Below are 23,516 nucleotides of genomic sequence, written 5' to 3' on the forward strand. Positions count from 1 at the left end.
AACACCACCCTTGATTTTGGTCTGTACAAACAAGCCTAACAAGATACCCACTTATGAGCAGCTATGTTATGCACGTTTTTCAGGACAGACATCTGATACTGGTCACTTTCACTTTCCGCTTCAAACCACAAGACAGTATCTAAATACGCAAATGCTTCAGAAACAGCTGGTATGTTTTCATTCCCATTTTCTGGGCCACTAGTTGAGGTGCTGGTGGCATCAGCTTTATCAATGAAGAGGTTTACAATTTTGTTATCCTATACGATTTGGTGCCCTGGATCTGCACTGTTGACATTCATCCATTCTTGAATGCTTCTTCATCACATTCGTGGCAATCGAGTTCTTTCAGCATACCGTGCACTTCGTACATATTGTACCACTCGTCATTTTTAATCAGACTTGAGAACTTTCTGCAATACCCAAAATTTTATTCCAGGCTTTATCACATTTTGTTCCTTTACATTATCCCATGCTGCTCCCATCATGTAAGACATATCTTTCAAATAAATATTTTTATGACTTAATAACGCACTTTCTTCTCCCGCCTATCTGTTTTGAGCAATAATTTATGTCACAGTTCTTTTCTGTAACACTGTAAGAAAGAAATGACGACTAACTGACAACCTCAGCTGCAGTGTAGGATCTGTTTCCTGCTTGTATTCTTGCTGCGCTGTCTGAGGTGTCTTGCCACAGTTCACGCGTCTACGCCTGTCACAGGTTCGAATCCTCCCTCGGGCATGGGTGTAAGGTATTTTAAATTAGACTAAAAAGTGTGTAAGCCTAGGGACTGATGATCTCTGCAGTTTGGTCCCATAGGAACTTACTACCACCACCACCACCACCACCACCACCACCACTGCTGCCACAGCCACTTGTATTCTTTTCCTTATAGCCTTTCCAATACTGTTACTATTTGTTATTAGGGCTCCCAAGTAGTTTAAGAGAGTAGACTTCTTTGAAGCAATTCCCATTGATGTTTAGGTCTTTAGGGTTTCTTTTGGCCTTAGGTTGTGGCATTACCATATATTCATATACAGGGTGTTACAAAAAGGCACTGCCAAACTTTCAGGAAACATTCCTCACACACAAATAAAGAAAAGATGTTATGTGGACATGTGTCCAGAACGCTTAATTTCCATGTTAGAGCTCATTTTAGTTTCGTCAGTATGTACGCTCAATGGAACACGTTATCATGATTTCATACGGGATACTCTACCTGTGCTGCTAGAACATGTGCCTTTACAAGTACGACGCAACATGTGGTTCATGCTCGATGGAGCTCCTGCACGTTTCAGTCGAAGTGTTCGTACGCTTCTCAACAACAGATTCGGTGACTGACGGGTTGGTAGAGGCGGACCAATTCCGTGGCCTCCACGCTCTCCTGAACTCAACCCTCTTGACTTTCATTTATGGGGGCATTTGACAGCTCTTGTCTACGCAACCCCAGTACCAAATATAGATCCTTCGTGCTCGTATTGTGGACGGCTGTGATACAATACACTATTCTCCAGGGCTGCATCAGGGATCCCATGCGACGGAGGGTGGATGCACGTATCCTCGCTAACAGAGGACATTTTGAACATTTCCTGTAACAAAGTGTTTGAAGTCACGCTGGTACGTTCTGTTGCTGTCTGTTTCCATTCCGTGAGTAATGCGATTTGAAGAGAAGTAATAAAATGAGCTCTAACATGGAAAGTAAGCATTTCCGAACACATGTCCACATAATGTCTTTTCTTTATTTGTGTGTGAGGAATGTTTCCTGAAAGTTTGGCCGTACCTTTTTGTAACACCCTGTATTTTGTTTTATTTTCATTTATTTGAGGCCAATTTTTAATCATCTGTTTCCATTGCCCAGTATGTTTCTTGAAGTGTGATGTGTACTGATATTTCTTCCTACTATAGCAATATCATCAGTGTATGAACATACCTGACTAGTTTATAATAAATATAGTGTCACATTTGTTGATTTTACTTACTACACTCTGCAGGGCTGTGTTGATTAGGACAGTGGAGAGGCTATCGCCTTGCTTTGTGCCTTTATTTAAGTCAAACCTTTCACTAGTTAAAGATTTTTGCTTTTGCTTCTGCTCTTGGTCATTGTCATTCTGATTAGTCTTGTTAGTTTAGCATACATGCCAACTTATTTCAGTACTCTGTATAGTTCTTGCCAGTTTGTGCTGTGAAAGGCTTGTCCGAAGTCGGCGAATAGCAAATGCAGATGTATATCACATTTATATAATTTTTCCATCATTTGTCTTATCACAAATATTAGATCAGTCGTTCCTTTGTCTGGTCGAAAGTCAGCTGATATTCCCCCGGTATGTCTTCTGAGCTCTTCTGTATCCTTTCATTTAATATACTTGTGAAGATCTTATAAGCTGTGCTTAGGAGTGTTATACCTCCATAGTTTTCACGTGCTGCTCTATCTTCTTTCATATAAATGGAGATTATTATTTAGTTTTCCAATTATCTGGCATATTTTCGGTTTCCCATATATCTGATATTATTGTGTGCAATGGCAAAGGTATTCCAATTGCACATTCTTGTGCAGGACACCTTTTTAGAGTGGATCTCTTACGGTGTGGGCGGGAAGCAGTAAGACTGCCAAGGACAGATCTGTTCTTTGCGGAGCGTGTGGGTCTTAAAGCACATCGTTATGTGGAAGAGATTCTACCTGAGCACGTTGTGTCTTTCACTGCTCTTATCGGTGACGGTTTCACAGTAACGGGTGACAGTGCACACCCACGTGTTGCGGGAATAGTGCGAGCAGGGTCAGAAATGAAGTGGACATTTTTGTCGTGGCTCGGAGCCCCGATTTGAATCCTAGTGAGAATTCGTGGAACCAGCTGGTGAGAGGTCCTCAGTAGGACTATTCAGAGAGTGTGCAGGACCTACAGGAGTGCCTCCCGAAAGAATCGGAGACGATTCCTCGAGATGACAGTACAGTATTAGTCAGGAGCATGCCTGAATGGCTGCATGCCGTGATTGGTTCGTGAGAAGATAGTGTACCCTTTTGAAGATGGTGAGACAGGTCTTTGAAGTGAAGTATATAGAACCAAAACAGAAGTGCATTACTTCCATGAACTTCTTCAGTATTTGAAGAGTGAATTAGTTCGCGTTACTTCTACGTCAGTGGCTTAATCTGTTTATAACTGTCTTGTTTTTTCGTTCTTACACACTTACCATATTTACTCGAATCTAAGCCGCACCTGAAAAATGTGACTCGAAATGAAGGGGGAAAAAAAAATTCCCGATTCTAAGACGCACCTTGAATTTGAGACTCGAAATACAAGAGGAGAGAAAAGTTTGAGACTGCACCTCCAAATCAAAACAAAGTTGGTCCATTGTGACATGAGATACAATTTAGGTCGAATGGATAAAGATACAGCTACAGTAGTTTGGTTTGAGTTGTAAGCTTAACAGTTTAGATTTACCAAGTAGCCATTGCTATGTGCCAGGCACTCAGTCCGTATTTATACGGGTACCCTTTCTTTTTCACATGCTTCGTCTGGTTTGCATCGATTGCTTATTGTCCTTTGATCTGATAAGCGCCGTTCTCTTTGTTATAGGTGTTTACGATACTCGAAGCTGAAAATGCATTACTGTACTGTGTCATGCATTGAGTGTCACATTCTGATAATGAGTGCTTACGACCTGTAGCCGCTCGCGGCATAGCTCGCTTTTGTGCACGCTACCACCGCTTACAATAAAGAAAAAGAGAGGAATTGTCTCATAAGCAAAACAAAGGCAAGAGACTGCTATTTGTTGTTACTTACACTGCTGCTTACTTTGATAATGTTCAACAAGAACCATTTAATATACCGCGTAATATAGAAGATGTACTGAACGAGAGGTTAGCGAAAATTTTTCTCCGTTTGAAAATCTTTGCAGACGCCTCTTTGGTACATTACATTCTGCACAGAAATTAGTCATCTTAGATTTAAAAATCTTGTCAGTCACCGTGCTTCATTTCTAACTGTATCACTATTCAGCATAAGAATAAAATGAATATAAACATGACATGATATGTATATTCTTCAGTGTTTGCTGTTGTCTCACTCTAGTTTCGTAGTATATTATGCAGACAGGATTTAAATGAGATAGTAGCAAACACGAAAGGATACACGGCAAAATGTTTCTATCCTTGTGCCTTTTCTTTTATTTGCTGGCGCAGAGGTTTTGGTGCCAGTATTTATCTTTGTGCCTGCAAAGCATGCCTGTGTAGCGCTAAATATATTTGACGGAAGAAGTTAGCTGTGGCAGCACCTATCAACATTTTTCAGAACTTCCGCTTGCTTTGCACTCGATTCTGAGCCGCAGGTTTTTTTAAACAAAAACTGGAAAAAAAGTGCGGCTTAGGTTCGAGTAAATACGGTATGTCGGACAGTACCACAATATTGTGTCATAAACTTAGTCTCTAAACGTGACTGGAACTTAAAATAAAAATAAAAAAAAAAAAAACCGAACTGTTGTGGTTTTTGGCCAGTCAGTATTATCAATTTATACATATTGAAACGCTATGTAAATTGAGAGTATACTTGAAAACAATAATACTAAACATTTGAATAGCATCCAAATGAACATCAGTTTTAGTAACAGTTATCTGAATTACACAACAAAAACCTAACTTTAAATGCAAGTACGGTATGTTCAAGCATTACTTAAATAAGCTATCTGGTGATACGATTCATTTGATTGCTTCTTGTATCATTTTGTACCATCCATTGATTAATTATACGCACAAATAAAAAGTGACGATCACATCAGGTACACGTACAACACGCCCCCTTCTGAGAAACAAAGGTACAGTAGAGCACTGATTATCGGAATGTCATTCATCAAATGACCACTCAAGCGAACTGTTACTCGCTCACGTGTGGCCTCCTCTTCTTCCACCCCACTACCGTCTTCCCCTCCCTCGCCCCTCTGCACCGGTGCCAAGTTGCCGACAATAGTAATCGTCTTTGTTTAACTCCCTAATGAAAATTGCAGCTGGCAAGTAGTTACAACATATGTTGTAAATCTGTATACATGGAGAAACATTATTATGTATATACTGTACGCAAGTGTAGTACAACAAATGTACCTTTAATTTTAAGAATTAGAACTCTTACCAATTGTTATCTCTGCCCATTGTTATTTAAAAGTAGAAATATTTGATCATTTATTGTATGTAATGATTGAAACATCATTTGACCAATGTCAACTGTAATAATTTCAAGCCCTTGTTTGCTAACTTGGCACTGCATGAGCATGTACAGGGGTAGCGTTTTTACTGAGATTTGCTGCTCTATTACTCTCAATGTAGTTGAGTCTGTCATATTTTTTTTGTGAGATATTCCCATGAGAATAAAGAACATTCTGTAAAATTGTCACTTGTTTTCATTCAGTCCCTTTTTAGATATTGAACTGTAAAAATTGACGTTAGAAGGGATTTGGCCATTTTTGAAAAGCTCTAGAAAAAAAAGGAGTGCATTCTCAGGACTGCAACTTTTACTGCACTTAGTTATGTAAGTACACAACACATATTATTAGTGAGTCCCTCTTCCTTTATGAAAATTAAAGGCCTTAAAAAGTGAAGATTGATTATTTTTTTTCAGAATCTTTACAGAAAGAGTTTGAGTGACTCTCTTGCATGGTAGAAAAATTTTAAAAAATTATCCCTGAAGTTCATTTCATGCTGAGCACCCTGGTTTTTGAATTATTCTGATATCTTTTAAAATAACTTGGCAATTAAACTTGCCGCAAACATAGATTTCCACTAAAAAATTTTCAAGCCTTGCGCAAGGTGGAGGCATGTTCAGAAAACCACCAAATAAATTACCTCATTCCCTGCCCTGTCCAAGACATTTCGGAGCATATGATAACCTAAAATTGCTTTCATAGGTTTAAGAATCATGAAAGAAGGTTGTATACGTGGAAGAACCCTGGAGATACTAAAAGGTATCAAATAGATTATATAATAGTAAGACAGAGATTTAGGAACCAGGTTTTAAGTTGTAAGACATTTCCAGGGGCAGATGTGGACTCGGACCACAATCTATTGGTTATGAACTGTAGATTAAAACTGAAGAAACTGCAAAAATGTGGGAAATTAAGGAGATGGGACCTGGATAAACTGAAAGAACCAGAGGTTGTAGAGAGTTTCAGGGAGAGCATAAGGGAACAATTGACAGGAATGGAGGAAAGAAAAACAGTAGAAGAAGAATGGGAAGCTCTGAGGGATGTAGTAGTGAAGGCAGCAGAGGATAAAGTAGGTAAAAAGACGAGGGCTGCTAGAAATCCTTGGGTAACAGATGAAATATTGAATTTAATTGATGAAAGGAGAAAATATAAAAATGCAGTAAATGAAGCAGGCAAAAAGGAATACAAACGTCTCAAAAATGAGATCGACAGGAAGTGCAAAATGGCTAAACAGGGATGGCTAGAGGACAAATGTAAGGATGTAGAAGCTTATCTCACTAGGGGTAAGATAGATACTGCCTACAGGAAAATTAAAGAGACCTTTGGAGAGAAGAGAACCACGTGTATGAATATCAAGAGCTCAGATGGCAACCCAGTTCTAAGCAAAGAAGGGAAGGCAGAAAGGTGAAAGGAGTATATAGAAGGTTTATACAAGGGCGATGTACTTGAGGACAATATTATGGAAATGGAAGAGGATGTAGATGAAGACGAAATGGGAGATACGATACTGCGTGAAGAGTTTGACAGAGCACTGAAAGACCTGAGTCGAAACAAGGCCCCCGGAGTAGACAACATTCGATTAGAACTACTGACGGCCTTGGGAGAGCCAGTCATGGCAAAACTCTACCAGCTGGTGAGCAAGATGTATGAGACAGGCGAAATACCATCAGACTTCAAGAAGAATATAATAATTCCAATCCCAAAGAAGGCAGGTGCTGACAGATGTGAAAATTACCGAACTATCAGTTTAATAAGTCACAGCTGCAAAATACTAATGTGAATTCTTTACAGACGAATGGAAAAACTGGTAGATGCGGACCTCGGGGAGGATCAGTTTGGATTCCGTCGAAATGTTGGAACACGTGAGGCAATACTGACCTTACGACTTATCTTAGAAGAAAGATTAAGAAAAGGCAAACCTACGTTTCTAGCATTTGTAGACTTAGAGAAAGCTTTTGACAACGTTGACTGGAATACTCTTTTTCAAATTCTAAAGGTGGCAGGGGTAAAATACAGGGAGCGAAAGGCTATTTACAATTTGTACAGAAACCAGATGGCAGTCATAAGAGTCGAGGGGCATGAAAGGGAAGCAGTGGTTGGGAAAGGAGTGAGACAGGGTTGTAGCCTCTCCCCGATGTTATTCAATCTGTATATTGAGCAAGCAGTAAAGGAAACAAAAGAAAAATTTGGAGTAGGTATTAAAATTCATGGAGACGAAGTAAAAACTTTGAGGTTCGCCGATGACATTGTAATTCTGTCAGAGACGGCAAAGGACTTGGAAGAGCAGTTGAACGGAATGGACAGTGTCTTGAAAGGAGGATATAAGATGAACATCAACAAAAGCAAAACGAGGATAATGGAATGTAGTCAAATTAAATCGGGTGATGCTGAGGGAATTAGATTAGGAAATGAGACACTTCAAGTTGTAAAGGAGTTTTGCTATTTAGGAAGTAAAATAACTGATGATGGTCGAAGTAGAGAGGATATAAAATGTAGACTGGCAATGGGAAGGAAAGCGTTTCTGAAGAAGAGACATTTGTTAACATTGAATATAGATTTATTTCTATTTATTTCTGAAAGTATTTGTTTGGAGTGTAGCCATGTATGGAAGTGAAATATGGACGATAACTAGTTTGGACAAAAAGAGAATAGAAGCTTTCGAAATGTGGTGCTACAGAAGAATACTGAAGATAAGGTGGATAGATCATGTAACTAATGAGGAGGTATTGAATAGGATTGGGGAGAAGAGAAGTTTGTGGCACAACTTGACTACGAGAAGGGATTGGTTGGTAGGACATGTTTTGAGGCATCAAGGGATCACAAATTTAGTGTTGGAGGGCAGCGTGGAGGGTAAAAATCATAGAGGGAGACCGAGAGATGAGTACACTAAGCAGATTCAGAAGGATGTAGGTTGTGGTAGGTACTGGGAGATGAAGCAGCTTGCACAGGATAGAGTAGCATGCAGAGCTGCATCAAACCAGTCTCAGGACTGAAGACAACAACAACAACAACAACAACAACAACAACAGGTACCATTGTCATGTTTTTTGGAGTAAGAAAATGAACATTCATAGCCACATAAATTGCAAATTAATTAAAAATAACAAGCTATTCCTACCCTTCTTTCTTCAACAACTATCATCTGTGTTTTTACACCTAACACACGAACATGGAAACCTTATATCCTGACAAAGAAGCTCTAAATCAATGAATCTGATCCAGAGGAGTCCATATCAAAATCATTCACACACCTGTACGATTCTCCTGTCCCAAGTTTCGATGCTGAAGCTGAGAGCTTATGTTCTTCATTTTGAGTTGCTTCCTCTTTTTTGTCAGTAAACCAATTTCCATGAAACCTCTGTTTTCTAAACACAGTTTTTCCACCGCCCGTTATGCATAAATCTTGACTTCCACGCAAAGGTTTGTGAATTCAACCTTCCATCTACTGATACGTGTTAGTATTGTCAAAACATAAATAAACCACATGCTAGAAAGTTGTCAGGCAAAGATGTAGATGTCAGGCAGACATAAATGACAGCCAAAGATATCAAAAGAAAATAGCCTTCACACTGACAAAAATTCTGCTGAAGCAAGCACTTTCCCAAATGTCGGAAAAAGTGGGAGTGGCCGCCAGTGCAGAGTTAATCAGTTTAACAATTTAAAGACATTTCTAAAGCTGCTACCATGATAAAATTCACACACACAACATAGTTTAAACTGTGTACAAGGAGATAATAAAATTTTTGAAAAATCGATTTTTTTGGAATAAAACGATTACATCCCCCCTTACACAAAAATTACGTGTTAAAAAAAAAGCAACTTTCTGGCACCTAATGTAACCTTGTTACAGCCAATGAATCAAGGCATTATTGAGGCTTTCTTACAGTATATACGAAGACAGTAACTTGTTTTCGAAAGAACAGTTACTGTTGATGACCGTGCAGCTTTTCCCTGGAATAAATGATGACAAACTGACAACCTCAGCTGCCGACAGGTGGTGTTGTTATACCTCGATGTGGACAGCTGAAAATGTGTGCTCCAACCGGGACTCGAACCCGGGATCTCCTGCTTACATGGAAGACGCTCTATCCATCTGAGCCACCGAGGACACAGATAAATAGCGCGACTGCAGGGACTTATCCCTTGCACACTTCCCGTCTATAAGGTACAATACATATGTAGAATTGTGGACAGCTGGGAATGTGAGTCTCACGGGAAGCGTGCAAGGGATAATTCCCTGCAGTCGCGCTATTCATCTGTGTCCTCGGTGGCTCAGATGGATAGAGCGTCTTCCATGTAATTTCTGAATTGCGCAGGTGGGAACTTTCCCTGCAATACATCCTATGTTCCCGTAACCCTCCTGGCCTTAACCTTCATTAATCGCTGTCCTCACCCATCCAGCCCCATCCCTGTTCCCATTTCAGCACTACACAGCCGTCATTTCAACACCCACACCCAGTCTTTTAATTTCTTTTTATTTCTCTCCTTTCCTCTACTTACCCCCCTCCCCCCTCCACAGCTTCTGTCCTGCCCTCCGTCTAAACTGCAACACTTCACTATCTGCCACCCTCACCTTACTATCCCTCCCCCTCCCTGCCCCAGCCTCCTCGTTACCCCCACCCAGTCACAACTCCCATCATGCACTGGTGCTGCTGCTCACAGGTTGGTTTCAGCTCTCTGAGACTGCAGACGTGCAAGTTTTGTGTGTGTGTGTGTGTGAGCACGTGCGTGCGTGTGCGTGTGTGTGTGTGTGTGTGTGTGTGTGTGTGTGTCTACTGCTAACAAAGGCCTTAATGGCCGAAAGCTATGATTGTGTGAATCTTTTTGTTGTACCTATCGCGACTCAGCATCTCCGCTATATGGTGAGTAGACCTTGTGTGAATCTTTTTGTTGTACCTATCGTGACTCAGCATCTCCGCTATATGGTGAGTAGACCTTGTGTGAATCTTTTTGTTGTACCTATCGCGACTTAGCATCTCCACTATATGGTGAGTAGACCTTCTCTGGTATTGTTACATTCCATCCTGGATTTCCCATTGTTTGGGGTATTAATACCAAGTAGGGCATAGTAAAATTTGTGAAATTACAGTGAATATGATGGCTAGGACACATGAGAGAATGGCAGAGGATAGAATTCCAAAGAAAATTATGAAAGATGCGATCCATTCGGCGAGGCGAAAAGGGAGACCCAGAAGATGGACTGATGACACAATAGTAGATCTCACCAGCATGGGAGTCTGGGGTTGGAAAAGAGTAGCGAAGAGTGAAGAAATGTGGAGGAAAATCGTTGAAGAAACCAAGGCTCACTAAGGGCTGTTGCACTACAGAAGAAGAAAATGATGAAGATGAAGAAGAAGAAGAAGAAGAAGAATAAGGAGGAGAAGATGATGATGACGAAGAAGCCCTTTCCCCAAGCCCTCTCTAGCATTGCACAACTGCAGACCAAATCTCAACCCGTCGATGATGAGCAACACCTGCTTCCATTGTTGTACAATCCAGCCACCACTTCCCATTCCGAAACAGTCCAGCTGTGCGATGCTCTCAGGTGAGATCTGGGCCTGTGACAGGTCTTCTAGGTTGAAAATTGGCCTTGTTCAGTTTTCTTCGAATGGTTCTCGCCGACACTGAACCATCAAAATTGGTGGAATCAATTCCATGTTTCAGTGGTGGCAGTGTGAGACTGGCAGAGAAATTTAAGTTATAAGAAGTGGTCCTCTTGCTGAAACTGCTCTTCTCGGGGCCACTTCTGGTTTCCTTGCACCTTCTTAAAGTTTTAGAAATCATGAAAGGTGTAGTTCTGAACACTTCTGCAATGCATTGTATATTGTGACCATTTTCCACCAAAGCAACAGCTTTTGCAGCTCAGTGGTATGTTTACACCAGAAAGACGATTATGATGTTCATAAAAAGAGCCTGGCAAAGACATTTGATTGCAAATGGGGACAATAGATGCTTCTACAATCAGTGCTACAAAGATGGAAAACACTATTGCCTCACATCCAGTGATGCATTTTCACGCTGCACCACAGGGGGGGGGGGGGGGGGGGGGGGGAGGGGGCTAGTGCAACAACCAGTGTTTCACTTTTCCCTGCTAAATAAGGCAAATAACATACCAATGACACACCCCATATAAAAATATAGGATAAAGCACTACAATCTGATTAAATACATAATTACACATCGTAGCGATGCAAGCGGTACCAAATTTGTCATAAAAGTCCGTTAATTACTCAACTGATAGTATTTTTCAGTACAGGTATTTCGTTCATTCCAAACAAGAATCAATTCGTGATGTCATTGTCCAGACACGAGTTGACAGTAATCGGAATCCATTTTAGCAGACTAAGTTTCTTTCATGGGATAAAATTTGACTGATTATGAAATATTTGTTCTTAATTTTATTTAGAATAGGAAATATTTAATTACTAATTGCATGCCATAATTTATCTGTTTAATTGGCCCACCAGCTCGTGCTCGTGCCTACCAGTCTCACCGATGTATGCTTCTCCACATTCACATTCCACCTCGTAAACGCCTGCAGTGTGTAATGCATCCACCTTGTCCTTGGTGAAGCCTAGCAGGTCCTGGATTCTACAACCAATATAGATGACAGGCTGCACCCCAACTCGGCGAAAGGTGTTTGCCTTTTCGGTCAGTAATTTTTTTCACATAGGGTAAGTGTACTGTTGGCTGCAGTTTGTCTATTTCCTGCTTATCTTTCTTGCTTGCGTTCATCGACAAGCCTGTGTTTATCGACTTATGGCTGTAGCCATTGGCTAGAAACGTTGTGCGTAACCTTTTAAGCTTAGGTGTGATGTTTTGAGCATCACTTAGGCGCTGCGCACCTACGTGGTATGAGGTGCATTCAAGTTCTAAGGCCTCCGATTTTTCTTCTAATTAACTACTCACCCGAAATCGATGAAAGTGGCTTTACTTCTCGATGTAATCCCCCTGCAGACGTACACATTTTTCACAACGCTTACACCATGATTCCATGGCAGCGGTGAAGGCTTCTTTAGGAATCTATTTTGACCACTGGAAAATTGCTGAGGCAATAGCAGCACGGCTGGTGAATGTGGGGCCACGGAGAGTGTCTCATTGCTGGAAAAAGCCAAAAGTCACTAGGAGCCAGGTCAGGTGAGCATGAGGAATCACTTTTAAGTTGTTATCATGAAGAAACTGTTGTGTAACGTTAGCTCAATGTGCGGGTGTGTTGTCTTGGTGAAACAGCACACACACAGCCCTTCCCAGATGTTTTTGTTGCAGTGCAGGAAGGAATTTGCTCTTCAAAACATTTTCGTAGGATGCACCTGTTACCGTAGTGCCCTTTGGACCGCAATGGGTAAGGATTATGCCCTCGCTGTCCCAGAACATGGACACCAACATTTTTTCAACACTGGCGGTTACCCGAAATTTTTTGGTGGCGGTGAATCTGTGTGCTTCCATTGAGCTGACTGGCGCTTTGTTTCTGGATTGAAAAATGGCATCCACGTCTCATACATTGTCACAACCGATGAAAAGGAAGTCCCATTCGTGCTGTCGTTGCGCGTCAACATTGCTCGGCAACATGCCACACGGGAAGCCGTGTGGTCGTCCGTCAGCATTCGTAGCACCCACCTGGATGACACTTTTCGCATTTTTAGGTCGTCATGCAGGATTGTGTGCACAGAACCCACAGAAATGCCAACTCTGGAGGCGATCTGTTCAACAGTCATTCGGCGATCCCCCAAAACAATTCTCTCCACTTTCTCGATCGTGTCGTCAGACCGGCTTGTGCGAGGTCCGAGGTTGCTTCAGTTTGTTGTCACACGATGTTCTGCCTTCATTAAGCTGTAGCACCCACAAATGCACTTTCGACACATTCATAACTCCATCACCACATGTGTCTTTCAACTGTCGATGAATTTAAATTGGTTTCACACCATGCAAATTCAGAAAATGAATGATTGCACGCTGTTCAAGTAAGGAAATCGTCGCCATTTTAAGTATTTAAAACAGTTCTCATTCTCGCCGCTGGCGGTAAAATTTCATCTGCCGTACGGTGCTGCCATCTCTAGGACGTATTGACAATGAACGCGGCCTCATTTTAAAACAATGCGCATGTTTCTATCTCTTTCCAGTCCGGAGAAAAAAAAAATGGGAGGCCTTAGAACTTGAATGCAGCTCGTACATAACAAGAGCCAATGGACAACAGTGGTCACGTACTCGCTCCACCCCAATAACCTACTAAAACAAAGTTCCCTCTCCTTCTTCCTTAAGTGACCAATGAAACTAACTACCTTTTTAAAATTATGACTTAATGGCATGCGCAGTGAACACTAACAACAAAATGTAAAGGACACTGCATAGCTAGAACACACCATTAGACCCAGAAGAAGGCCGCTGCAATTGTGGCCGCAACATTGGCTCTTCTATAGCAGCAGTAGTTTTCACATTATGACGTGGTACCAAACCCAGAAAACTTTTGTGATGACTGACTCTGACCGCGGAAGCCTACGCACTTATACTCCCTAGAATGTTGTTCACGAATGGCAGGACAACAAACCCGAATCACCAGACTGGCACACAAATTTGCAGTCAAGGTGTACGGGATAACCACGAAAGTGCTCCTGCTGTCATACGAAATCGAAACCCCATCGTGTAGGTCGCGAGCATCTAGCTTTCAGGCAGGTCGGTTGCAGACACTCACTCGGCCTCCTCCTAACTGACACATGGCCGTCTCTCGCTCGACACCACCATCGTAGCAAACTGCAGTGCTTCGTGGTCAGTGGAACACGCACTACAGGACATCTGTCTCCGAGCTGTCCTCTACGTAAGTGCTTCTTATCAGTTTGCTGTGGTGTCACTGCTGCTCAAATTGCTGCTGCAGATGTAGTATGATGAACTATAGCCATACACGGAACACGACGGTCTTCTCCTGTGGCCACTGCTGCCACCAATGATGTATAGTGGCTACATTCCTGCCATGTCCTTCTGCAATGTCCCAGAAGGAAAATACAGCTCCTCGTAGCCCTATTACAGGACCTCATTAAAACTCAGCGAGCCGTTTGCAATGGTGTCTGTTGTCTTAAAGGCATTCTTGACTAAAATCAACTCACTATGTCCAATCTCCAAGCTAACTAATTCTACGAGCCATTACAGTGCATATTTAAAGAAAACCTGATACGCATGCTCTCAGTGACGTTACTAGCACAACTTTTATGCGACAGGCTCATTTGATCATCTTTCAGATGTGGAAACACGCCTATGAAGTTTTGCTTATCTTGTACAACTCCTTCTTGGTTAATATGCAGGACTCCTCCTCTGTGTTAGGACTTTTTCTTTCCACCAGTGACATCTTATACAGAAGCACACAATGCCTCAGGGTATCGGAACACCAAGTAGAGACAAATAATATTGTTGGAAAACCACCCGCAACTGACCATTATAGCAGAGGTTGAAAACACTGCTTCAATTTTAAATTTCTTTATTCTCACATGACTGGCTTCGGACTGTTATAAGCCAATTTTCGGCTTCGGACTGTTATAAGCCCATTTTCAGGTGTCGTACTGGAAATAGCAAAAGGCGGGAGATAATTTTCACATGCCTGAACACACATAAAACAAAATTTCCAAAAGTTTTAGAAACTTTAAATAAAAAAAAAAAAGGTGCTGTGAATGCTATGTCAATGCGAAAGTGGCACGAGACAGTGCTACAGACGTCTGCCTGGGTAGGAAAATATACAAAAGATATCACGACACTTACACTGTGCTGTGGCCCCCGAGCGCCGCATGTACCAAGTGCAGTGAGCTGCCTATGAGCTTAGAACTGGGAGTAGCGGATGCGAACGAGGAGACAAATCGGTAAACCAGAGTGGCAAAAGTGCTGCCATCTATTGACGGAGAGAAGACGGGGCCACTATCCTGGCCGTTCACAATTTGAATTCAGTGGTTTACATAAAAAAAACCACATAATAAATACACGAAATAAGTAAAAGTGCATTATGTGTAGTAAAGGAGAGTATTGAACAGGTCGGTACAGAACTGTGGTAAAACTGAGTGGAAGGCGCGATATAAAATTATTATATAACCAGTAAAGTTCAATGAAATTTTCCTTTTACATGAGTGGCAAACAAGTTTTAAAGGATGGGCTTATAACAGTCCGAAACCAGTTATGTAAAAATTAAGAAATTTACAACTGAAGCAGTATTTTCAACCTCCGCTATCAAGTGGAGACTCAACATGAATGTGACGAAAAGCCAAGTCCCAGTAATCGTGAAAGGCCCAATCCCGTGGTCACACAAGGTCTCAGCATCACACTTGACAGATACCTGGTGCAGGTAGCGCATGTCTGTGAGGTGAAGGGTTAAGTGTAGTGTAGAGTTGATGATGATGATGATGAGTCCCATACTCCGTTTACCGAGCGTAGGGGAGCGACGCGGGAGACCCGCGCCGCCATACTAGGCAAGGTCCTAGTGGAGGTGGTTTGCCATTGCCTTCCTCCGACCGTAATGGGGATGATTGATGATGATGATGAAGACGACACAAACACCCAGTCATCACGAGGCAGGTGAAAAATCCCTGACCCCGCCGGGAATCGAACCCGGGACCCCGTGCTCGGGAAGCGAGAACGCTACCGCAAGACCACGAGCTGCGGTACAAACACTTTATCCCTGCTCCGACCTGATTTCTACACTACTCACATCCCACGGAGTAATTCTCTAAATAGCCTTAATAAGACTCTTCACAGAATACGCCGCTGCCATATGAAACAATGCTGCCACCACCAACATCGAAAGATAACAAAAAATGCAGAACAGAGCTTTTCAGCTTGCTTTACACCTTCCAAGGTGCTACTCTACATGGGAGCTCTGTGAGTTACTCAATGGGATCCAAAGTATCCGGACACGTGCAAAAATATACGTTTTTCATATTAGGTTCATTATGCTGCCACCTACTGCCAGGTACTCCTTATTAGCAACATTGTCAGAGCAGAATGGGGCACTCCGCGGAACTCACGGACTACGAACGTGGTCAGGTGATTGGGTGTCGATTGTACCATATGTCTGCAAGTCAGATTTACACACTCTGAAACATCCCTAGGTCCACTGTTTCCCATGTGACAGGGAAGTGGAAATGTGAAGGGACACACACATCACGAAAGTGTATAGGCCAACCTCGTCTGTTGACAAAGAGGCCGCCGACAGTTGAAGAGCGTCGTAATGTGTAATAGGCAGACATCTATCCAAACCATCATACAGGAATTCCAAACTGCATCAAGAGCCACTGCAAGTACTATAGTTAGGTGCGAGGTGAGAAAACTTGGATTTCATGGTCGAGTGGCTGCTCATGAGCCACACATCACGCCGGTAAATGCCAATCAATGCCTCGCTCGGTGTGAGGAGCATAGACATTGGACGACTGAACAGTGGAAAAACATTGTGTGGAGTGACGAATCACAGAGCATGGTGTGGTGATCTGATGGCACCTAACTGTCATAGTACTTGCAGTGGCTCCTGATACAGTTTGGAATTCCTGTGTGATGGTCTGGATAGGTGTCTGCCTATTACACATTACGACCCTCTTCAACTGTCAGTGGTCTCTGTCAGTCAACATACGAGGTCGGCCTGTACGCTTCTGTGCTGTACGTGTCCCTTCACGTTTCCACTTCACTATCACATCAGAAACAGTGGACCCAGGGATGTTTAGGTGTGTGGAAATCTCGCGTACAGACGTATGACACAAGTGACACCCAATCAGCTGACCACGTTCGAAGTCCTAGAGTTCCGAGGAGCGCCCCATTCTGCTCTCTCATGATGTCTAATGACTACTGAGGTCACTGATATGGGGTACCCGGAAATAGGTGATAGCACAACGCACCTAATATGAAAAAGTATGTTTTTAGGGGTGTCCACTTACTTTTGGTCACACAGTAGAGATGTCTTTGTGCAGAGAGTAAAGAAACTGTATGTAGGGGTGGACATTGTGCCCAAGGTTGGATGCATACTTCTGTCTATTCAGTGTGCCTTCCTGAATGACAAAATCACCCAGCGAATGGCACAAGATCATTTCCCAGACCAAAAAGCTCTCTCCTCCGATCCCTACCTTTCTGGCGATCGATACAGGGCGTTTGCAGGATGTTCATGTTGACGGAGCACAAAACATATTCGTCCGAAAAGGCCATCTGTCGCCACTCTGAACGTCTAACTGCAGTGTCGGCACACAAATTCCAGCCTCCGTCGGCAACGGACGGCTGTCAGTTCGGTTGCACGAGCCAGGCGCCTGCTGCAGGAACACCCTATATGCAGCAATGTTAGCTGCACAGTCACTGAAGAGACACTGTAGTCCCTCGGTTCACCTGGGCAGTCAGTTGCTTTTTGTGGAGGCAGCACACTTCTGGCTGGGAGCATTTATTTTGTAGCTGTTTTAATCGCTAATCAGGTGGGTTAACTACGTGAAGCAAAAATTATATTACCAATATTGTAAGATGATAGTGATAGTAATTCATTTGAGCCAAAAGCATGCTTAACTGAAAGGAGAAAGGAGGTGGCACGGACGTGCTGTTAGAAAGTAAACCGTCCCTACTGCGAGTACAGGGTGACAATTATTGAACCATAAGAAATAAAAATCAGCATAACTTCTGAACGGTTTGAGTTAGGATCTTCTAACTGTACAGTTGGCCGCGAGGTGGGGTGGGAATTATGTGCTTGTATGGCTCGATTTACTGATGAAGCCCACTTTCATTTGGATGGATTCATCTATTAGCAAAATTTCTGCATTTGGGGGGGGGGGGGGGGGGACTGAGAACTCACACTGCACAACTGAGAAGTCTCTTTACCTAAGTGGTTGACTTTGTGGTCATTCCATTAGAACTACTGACAGCCTTGGGAGAGCCAGTCCTGACAAAACTCTACTATCTGGCGAGCAAGATGTATGAGACAAGCGAAATACCCTCAGACTTCAAGAAGAATATAATAACTCCAATCCCAAAGAAAGCAGGTGTTGAAAGATGTGAAAATTAACGAACTATCAGTTTGATAAGTCACAGCTGTAAAATACTAACACAAATTCTTTACAGACGATTGGAAAAACTGGTAGAAGCTGACCTCGGGGAAGATCAGTTTAGATTCTGCAGAAATGGTGGAACACGTGAGGCAATACTGACCCTACACCTTATCTTAGAAGAAAGATTAAGGAAAGGCAAATCTATGTTTCTATTATTTGTAGACTTAGAGAAAGCTTTTGACAGTGTTGTCTGGAATACTCTCTTTCAAATTCTAAAGTTGACAGGGGTAAAATACAGGGAGCGAAAGGCTATTTACAATTTGTATAGAAACCAAATGGCAGTTATAAGAGTTGAGAGACATGAAAGGGAAGCAGTGGTTGGGAAGGGAGTGAGACAGGGTTGTAGCCTCTCCCCGATGTTATTCTATCTGTATATTGAGCAAGCAGTAAAGGAAACAAACCAAAAATTTGGAGTAGGTATTAAAATCCATGGAGAAGAAATAAAAACTTTGAGGTTCACTGATGACATTGTAATTGTGTCAGAGACAGCAAAGGACTTGGAAGAGCAGTTGAACGGAATGGACAGTGTCTTGAAAGGAGAATATAAGATGAACATCAACAAAAGCAAAACGAGGGTAATGGAATTTAGTTGAATTAAGTAGAGTGGTGCAGAGGGAATCAGATTAGAAAATGAGACACTTAAAGTAGTGAAGGAGTTTTCCTGTTTGGGGAGCAAAACAACTGATGATGGTCAAAGTAGAGAGGATATAAAATGTAGACTGGCAATGGAAAGGAAAGCGTTTCTGAAGAAGAGAAATTTGTTAACATCGAGTATAGATTTAAGTGTCAGGAACTCATTTCTGAAAGTATTTGTATGGAGTGTAGCCATGTATGGAAGTGAAACAAGGACGGTAAATAGTTTGGACAAGAAGAGAATAGAAGCTTTCGAAATGTGGTGTTACAGAAGAATGCTGAAGATTAGATGGGTGGATCACATAACTAATGAGGAAGTATTGAATAGGATTGGGGAGAAGAGAAGTTTGTGGCAGAACTTGACCATAAGAAGGGATCCGTTGGTAGGACATGTTCCGAGTCATCAAGGGATCACCAATTTAGTATTGGAGGGCAGCGTGGAGGGTAAAAGTCGTAGAGGGAGACCGAGAGGTGACTACACTTAGCAGGTTCAGAAGGATGTAGGTTGCAGTAGGTACTGGGAGATGAAGAAGCTTGCACAGGATAGAGTAGCATGGAGAGCTGCATCAAACCAGTCTCAGCACTGAAGACCACAGCAACAACAGTAAGCACCGGAATGTTGAATGCAAGCATGCAAACGTGTTGCACACATGCCGGATGTCAGTTTCTAGAATGTAGTTCCATTCTACTGCATTTGGTTGGACGATTAATAGTGTTTGCAGATGAGACTGGAGTAGTAGTCCAATGATGTCCCACATGTGCTTGACTGGACCCAGAGCTGGTATCGAGCAGGCTGAGGCCACATGTTAACACTCTGTAAGAGCACATTAGGTTACAACAGCAGTATGTGGGTGAACGTTATCCAGTTGGAAAACACACTACCGAATGCAGTTCATGAACTGGAGCACAACAGGTGGAATCACCAGACTGACATACAAATTTGTAGTTGGATAGAATGGGATAACCAGCTGAGTGCTCCTGCTACCATATGAAATGGCACCATAGGCCATTACTCCACCTGTATGTCCAGTGGGTCTAGCATGCAAAGAGGTTGGTTGCCAGCACAGACCTGATCTTCTCCTAACCAACACAAGGCCTTCACTGCCACCGAAGCAGAACCAGCTTTCGTCAGGCAAAAAAAGACGTGCACTCCACTCTCCAATGAGATCTCGCTCGACACCACTGAAGTCGCAAACGGCACTGATTTGGGGTCAGTGGAATGCACGCCACAGGGTGTCTGGCTCTGAGCTGTCATTGAAGTAACCAATTCGTAATGGTATGTGGTGCGACTGCGGTGCCAACTGCTCCTCGAACTGCAGCTGCAGATGCAGTACGATGCACCGCAGCCATACGATGAAGATGACTATCTTCCCGCTCATAGTGTTTCATCACTGTTCGGAGTCTGGTATTCTTGCAACCGTACACCAATACCAGCAATCGTCAACAGTAGTGTTCCTGCGAAGTCTTTCAGCAATACTGTGGATGGAACATCCAGCTTTTCTTAAGTCTATTACAGGATTCGGTGAGCTTTGATAATGACGACTGTCATCTAAGGCATTCATTACTAATATCAAAGAACTACATATAATTAGAGATGGGCAAAACTGTTCTTTTCAGAGATAGGATCAGAACTGTTCACTCCCTGAAATGAACTAGCTCATTTTCATGACTCACCACTCATTCACAATAGAAAATAAATGGAAAGTACATTGCCCTTTAAACTTGGTATTGTATTTTGATCTTATTTGATCCTATTTTGAAGTAACACAGACAATGAGTAAGAATTTTGTATTGTTTATTGAAATTTCCACAATATGGCAAAGTTTTTGATTACTGATTTATTTTGCACTATCGTGGTTTTTTGAGTGATCGTAAGATGATGTAACTTGAGATTTACATTAACAATATATTTGGCTACAATGTATTTAAATTTCATTAACCTCGTACAAATACATCGCAAGCCATCTATTTTTAAAGTGAATATTTCCTTCCGAAGACGCCTAAAAATCGCAAAATCCGTACTACAATAAGAAAAAAATATATAAAGTTGACTGTAAGACCAAAGTGCTGCATATAGCCTTCCGCAGAATAAAACAAAGAAAATATTGATGTATCACATTTTGCTATACGTTTATCGGTTCGCTCGTAATTAAAGCATAAATTTGAGTGTTCATAATAATAAATCCTATAGTAAGACGAACCGTCAGGAACATAATCTGAACAATTTAAACAAATAAAAATAAAATAAAAACAAAGGATGTATACGTAACATAATAATGTAATATAGATATCGGTATTACTACGAAGAACAGTATTCAGTAGAGACGAACTCCGATGCAGAGGCGCCGAGTCGAGCAGGTGGAGCCGCGAGCTGTATTACTGCGTGAGCTGCGACTGCAGAGACCAGAGTGACACCTGAGTTGCTTTGCTCAACGCTCTGGCTAGTCGAGAATGGTGGGGTGAGCGATGAGCGGGCGAGTTCCGAGGGTGGGGGGAGCGGTGAACGGCCACCAGCCGAGACAAATCGTCCGTTCTCTTGCGAGTAGGTTGTTGCAAGCAGTTCTCATGTTCTCCGCTAGGAGGCTCTCTGTCCTGTTGCTCGCATCCACTGCCCAGTGGGCAGGACATGCGACTGAAACGATCGCCGACGGAGTGCGATGCTAAGTTAAGGTGCGCCAGACACTGCACGCGGCAGAGTAAGCACAGAGACGGCACGGCTTATGTGAAACGCAAAATCCAATGGGGCACTGCACAATGCAGGCAGCCAAGGCAGAAGCAGGGCAGAGGCCCGTGCTGGCTGTATTGTGTGGCGTGCAGTGTGCTCTGACCAGCAGAGGCCCCACTGATATGCTCCATCTCTCTCTCTCTCTCTCTCTCTCTCTCTCTCTCTCTCTCTCTCTCTCTCTCTCTCTCTGCTGTGGGAAACGTTTGGAGCTACCGGTCTTTTTTTCTGAATCACTGATTGTTCACTCCTTTGAAAGATTCAACTCTATGAATTAGTTCAGGATCGGATACCCCATCTCTACATACAATCTGGAAGGTAAGTAACACTCACAACTATAACAGTGTGTATTTAAAGCAAACCTGACATGCATTTTCATAATGGCACTACCAGTACTACTATTATGCAATTGGTGTGAAATCTGAAGTGATATCTTCCATTTGTAAGAACATGCCTACCAACTTTCATTTATCTCGGAAAACTCCCCCTTGATGTCGGGGCTTTGTTTTTTTCTGCCAGTGTACATAAATTGGGGGCACCACAAGCAGTCGCATGTTTGTCTGGTCCCGGAAAGAGTATCACAGATGTGCAGGAGAACCTGAGTTAGCAGATGTTTGAAGAAAGAAAGAAAGAAATTTCTCTCCTAAGATTACTTATAAAGCTTCCAGCTCCCTGTATTAGCTGAAGTCTAGAAACATACTATAGGCCCGTACATAAAACTCTCTCAGTGATCTCGCAAACAAGATTATTATACAGGGTGAGTCATGAGGTTTTCCACCTGGTTGCTAGAGGTTATTCCTTAGGTTATTTGGAACAAAAAATGTAAGTACAGTAATATGATCAGATCCATGATTAAGGAGTTGCAACAAAGTTCCGAAACGTGCCACCGTGTATGGAGTGCAGGACACACAATAAGTCTTAGGTAGACAAGTGCACCGAGTGGCACATTAGCGTAACAACCACGTTGTTGATACTGCAGTCACTGTTTACTGTTACTGTCTCCTTTGCACTGTACACTTTGTGATGCCGTACAAGTTTTCATTGCAAGAGTAGGGAGAGGTGGTGTACATTTTGGGCTTCTGTGATGGTGATGCGAAAGCTGCTGTTGCCGAATATCACCGTTGGTATCCTAATTGTAGGATTCCGAGTGCCAAAATATTTAGTGGAACATATCGAACATTGCTACAACTGGTACTCTTCCCAGTATTAGTATTCAATTCGAAAGATATCGTGACGTTCGAGAAGAGGAAAACGTTCTTAACTCAGTAGAGTGCCGTCCTCGTTCAAGTAGGAGATGCCTAGCTACTCGATTGAACATTTCACAACGTACGGTAAGTAGGATCCTCATGAGAGCAGACTGTATCCTTTTCTTGTGCAGAAAGTTCGCCATTTAGAACCTCACGATTCTGCCAACTATTTGCAATTTCATATCTGGTTAGACGGAAATCGGCAGCTCTATCGCTTCATAATGTTCAGTGATGAGGCAACCTCTACTAGAGATGGCATCAACAACATGCATGTCTGGGCAGATGAAAATCCCCATGTGACAATAGTATCACAATTTCAATGCAGATTCAGTCAATGTCTGGTGTGGTGTGGTGAGGTGTGTGACCAGTTACTGGGGCCACTTATCCTCCTGGGAAATTTAAATGGTCAGATGTACGTTAACCTTTTACGAGAAGACTTACCGCAGCTTCCTGAAAATGTTCCTCTGGGAACAAGACGCCACATGTACGTCCAACATGATGGGGTACCAGCACACTTCCACCATGTGGTAACAGCTTATCTTAATCAGCAATTCCCACATCAACGGATAGGTCACAGGGACCCCATCAATGCATTTTCGATGCTGCAACATCAATAAGGAACGATTATGTGAAATTACAAAATGCTACGCAAAGAGTTCACTCCTGTGGAATTTTTGCCTTAAATGC

The 23,516-nt window shown here is 42.5% G+C and overlaps 1 protein-coding gene across 2 annotated transcripts in view; it reads right to left on the reverse strand.

Moving 5' to 3' along the window:
* Positions 1-23,516, reverse strand: part of LOC126295159 (THAP domain-containing protein 6-like) — a 93,264-nt gene that overhangs the window by 22,155 nt on the left and 47,593 nt on the right. The gene's annotated exons all lie outside the window — the stretch shown is intronic.

The sequence above is a fragment of the Schistocerca gregaria genome, chromosome 11 (genome assembly GCF_023897955.1).
Source record: "Schistocerca gregaria isolate iqSchGreg1 chromosome 11, iqSchGreg1.2, whole genome shotgun sequence".
Lineage (NCBI taxonomy): Eukaryota > Metazoa > Arthropoda > Insecta > Orthoptera > Acrididae > Schistocerca > Schistocerca gregaria.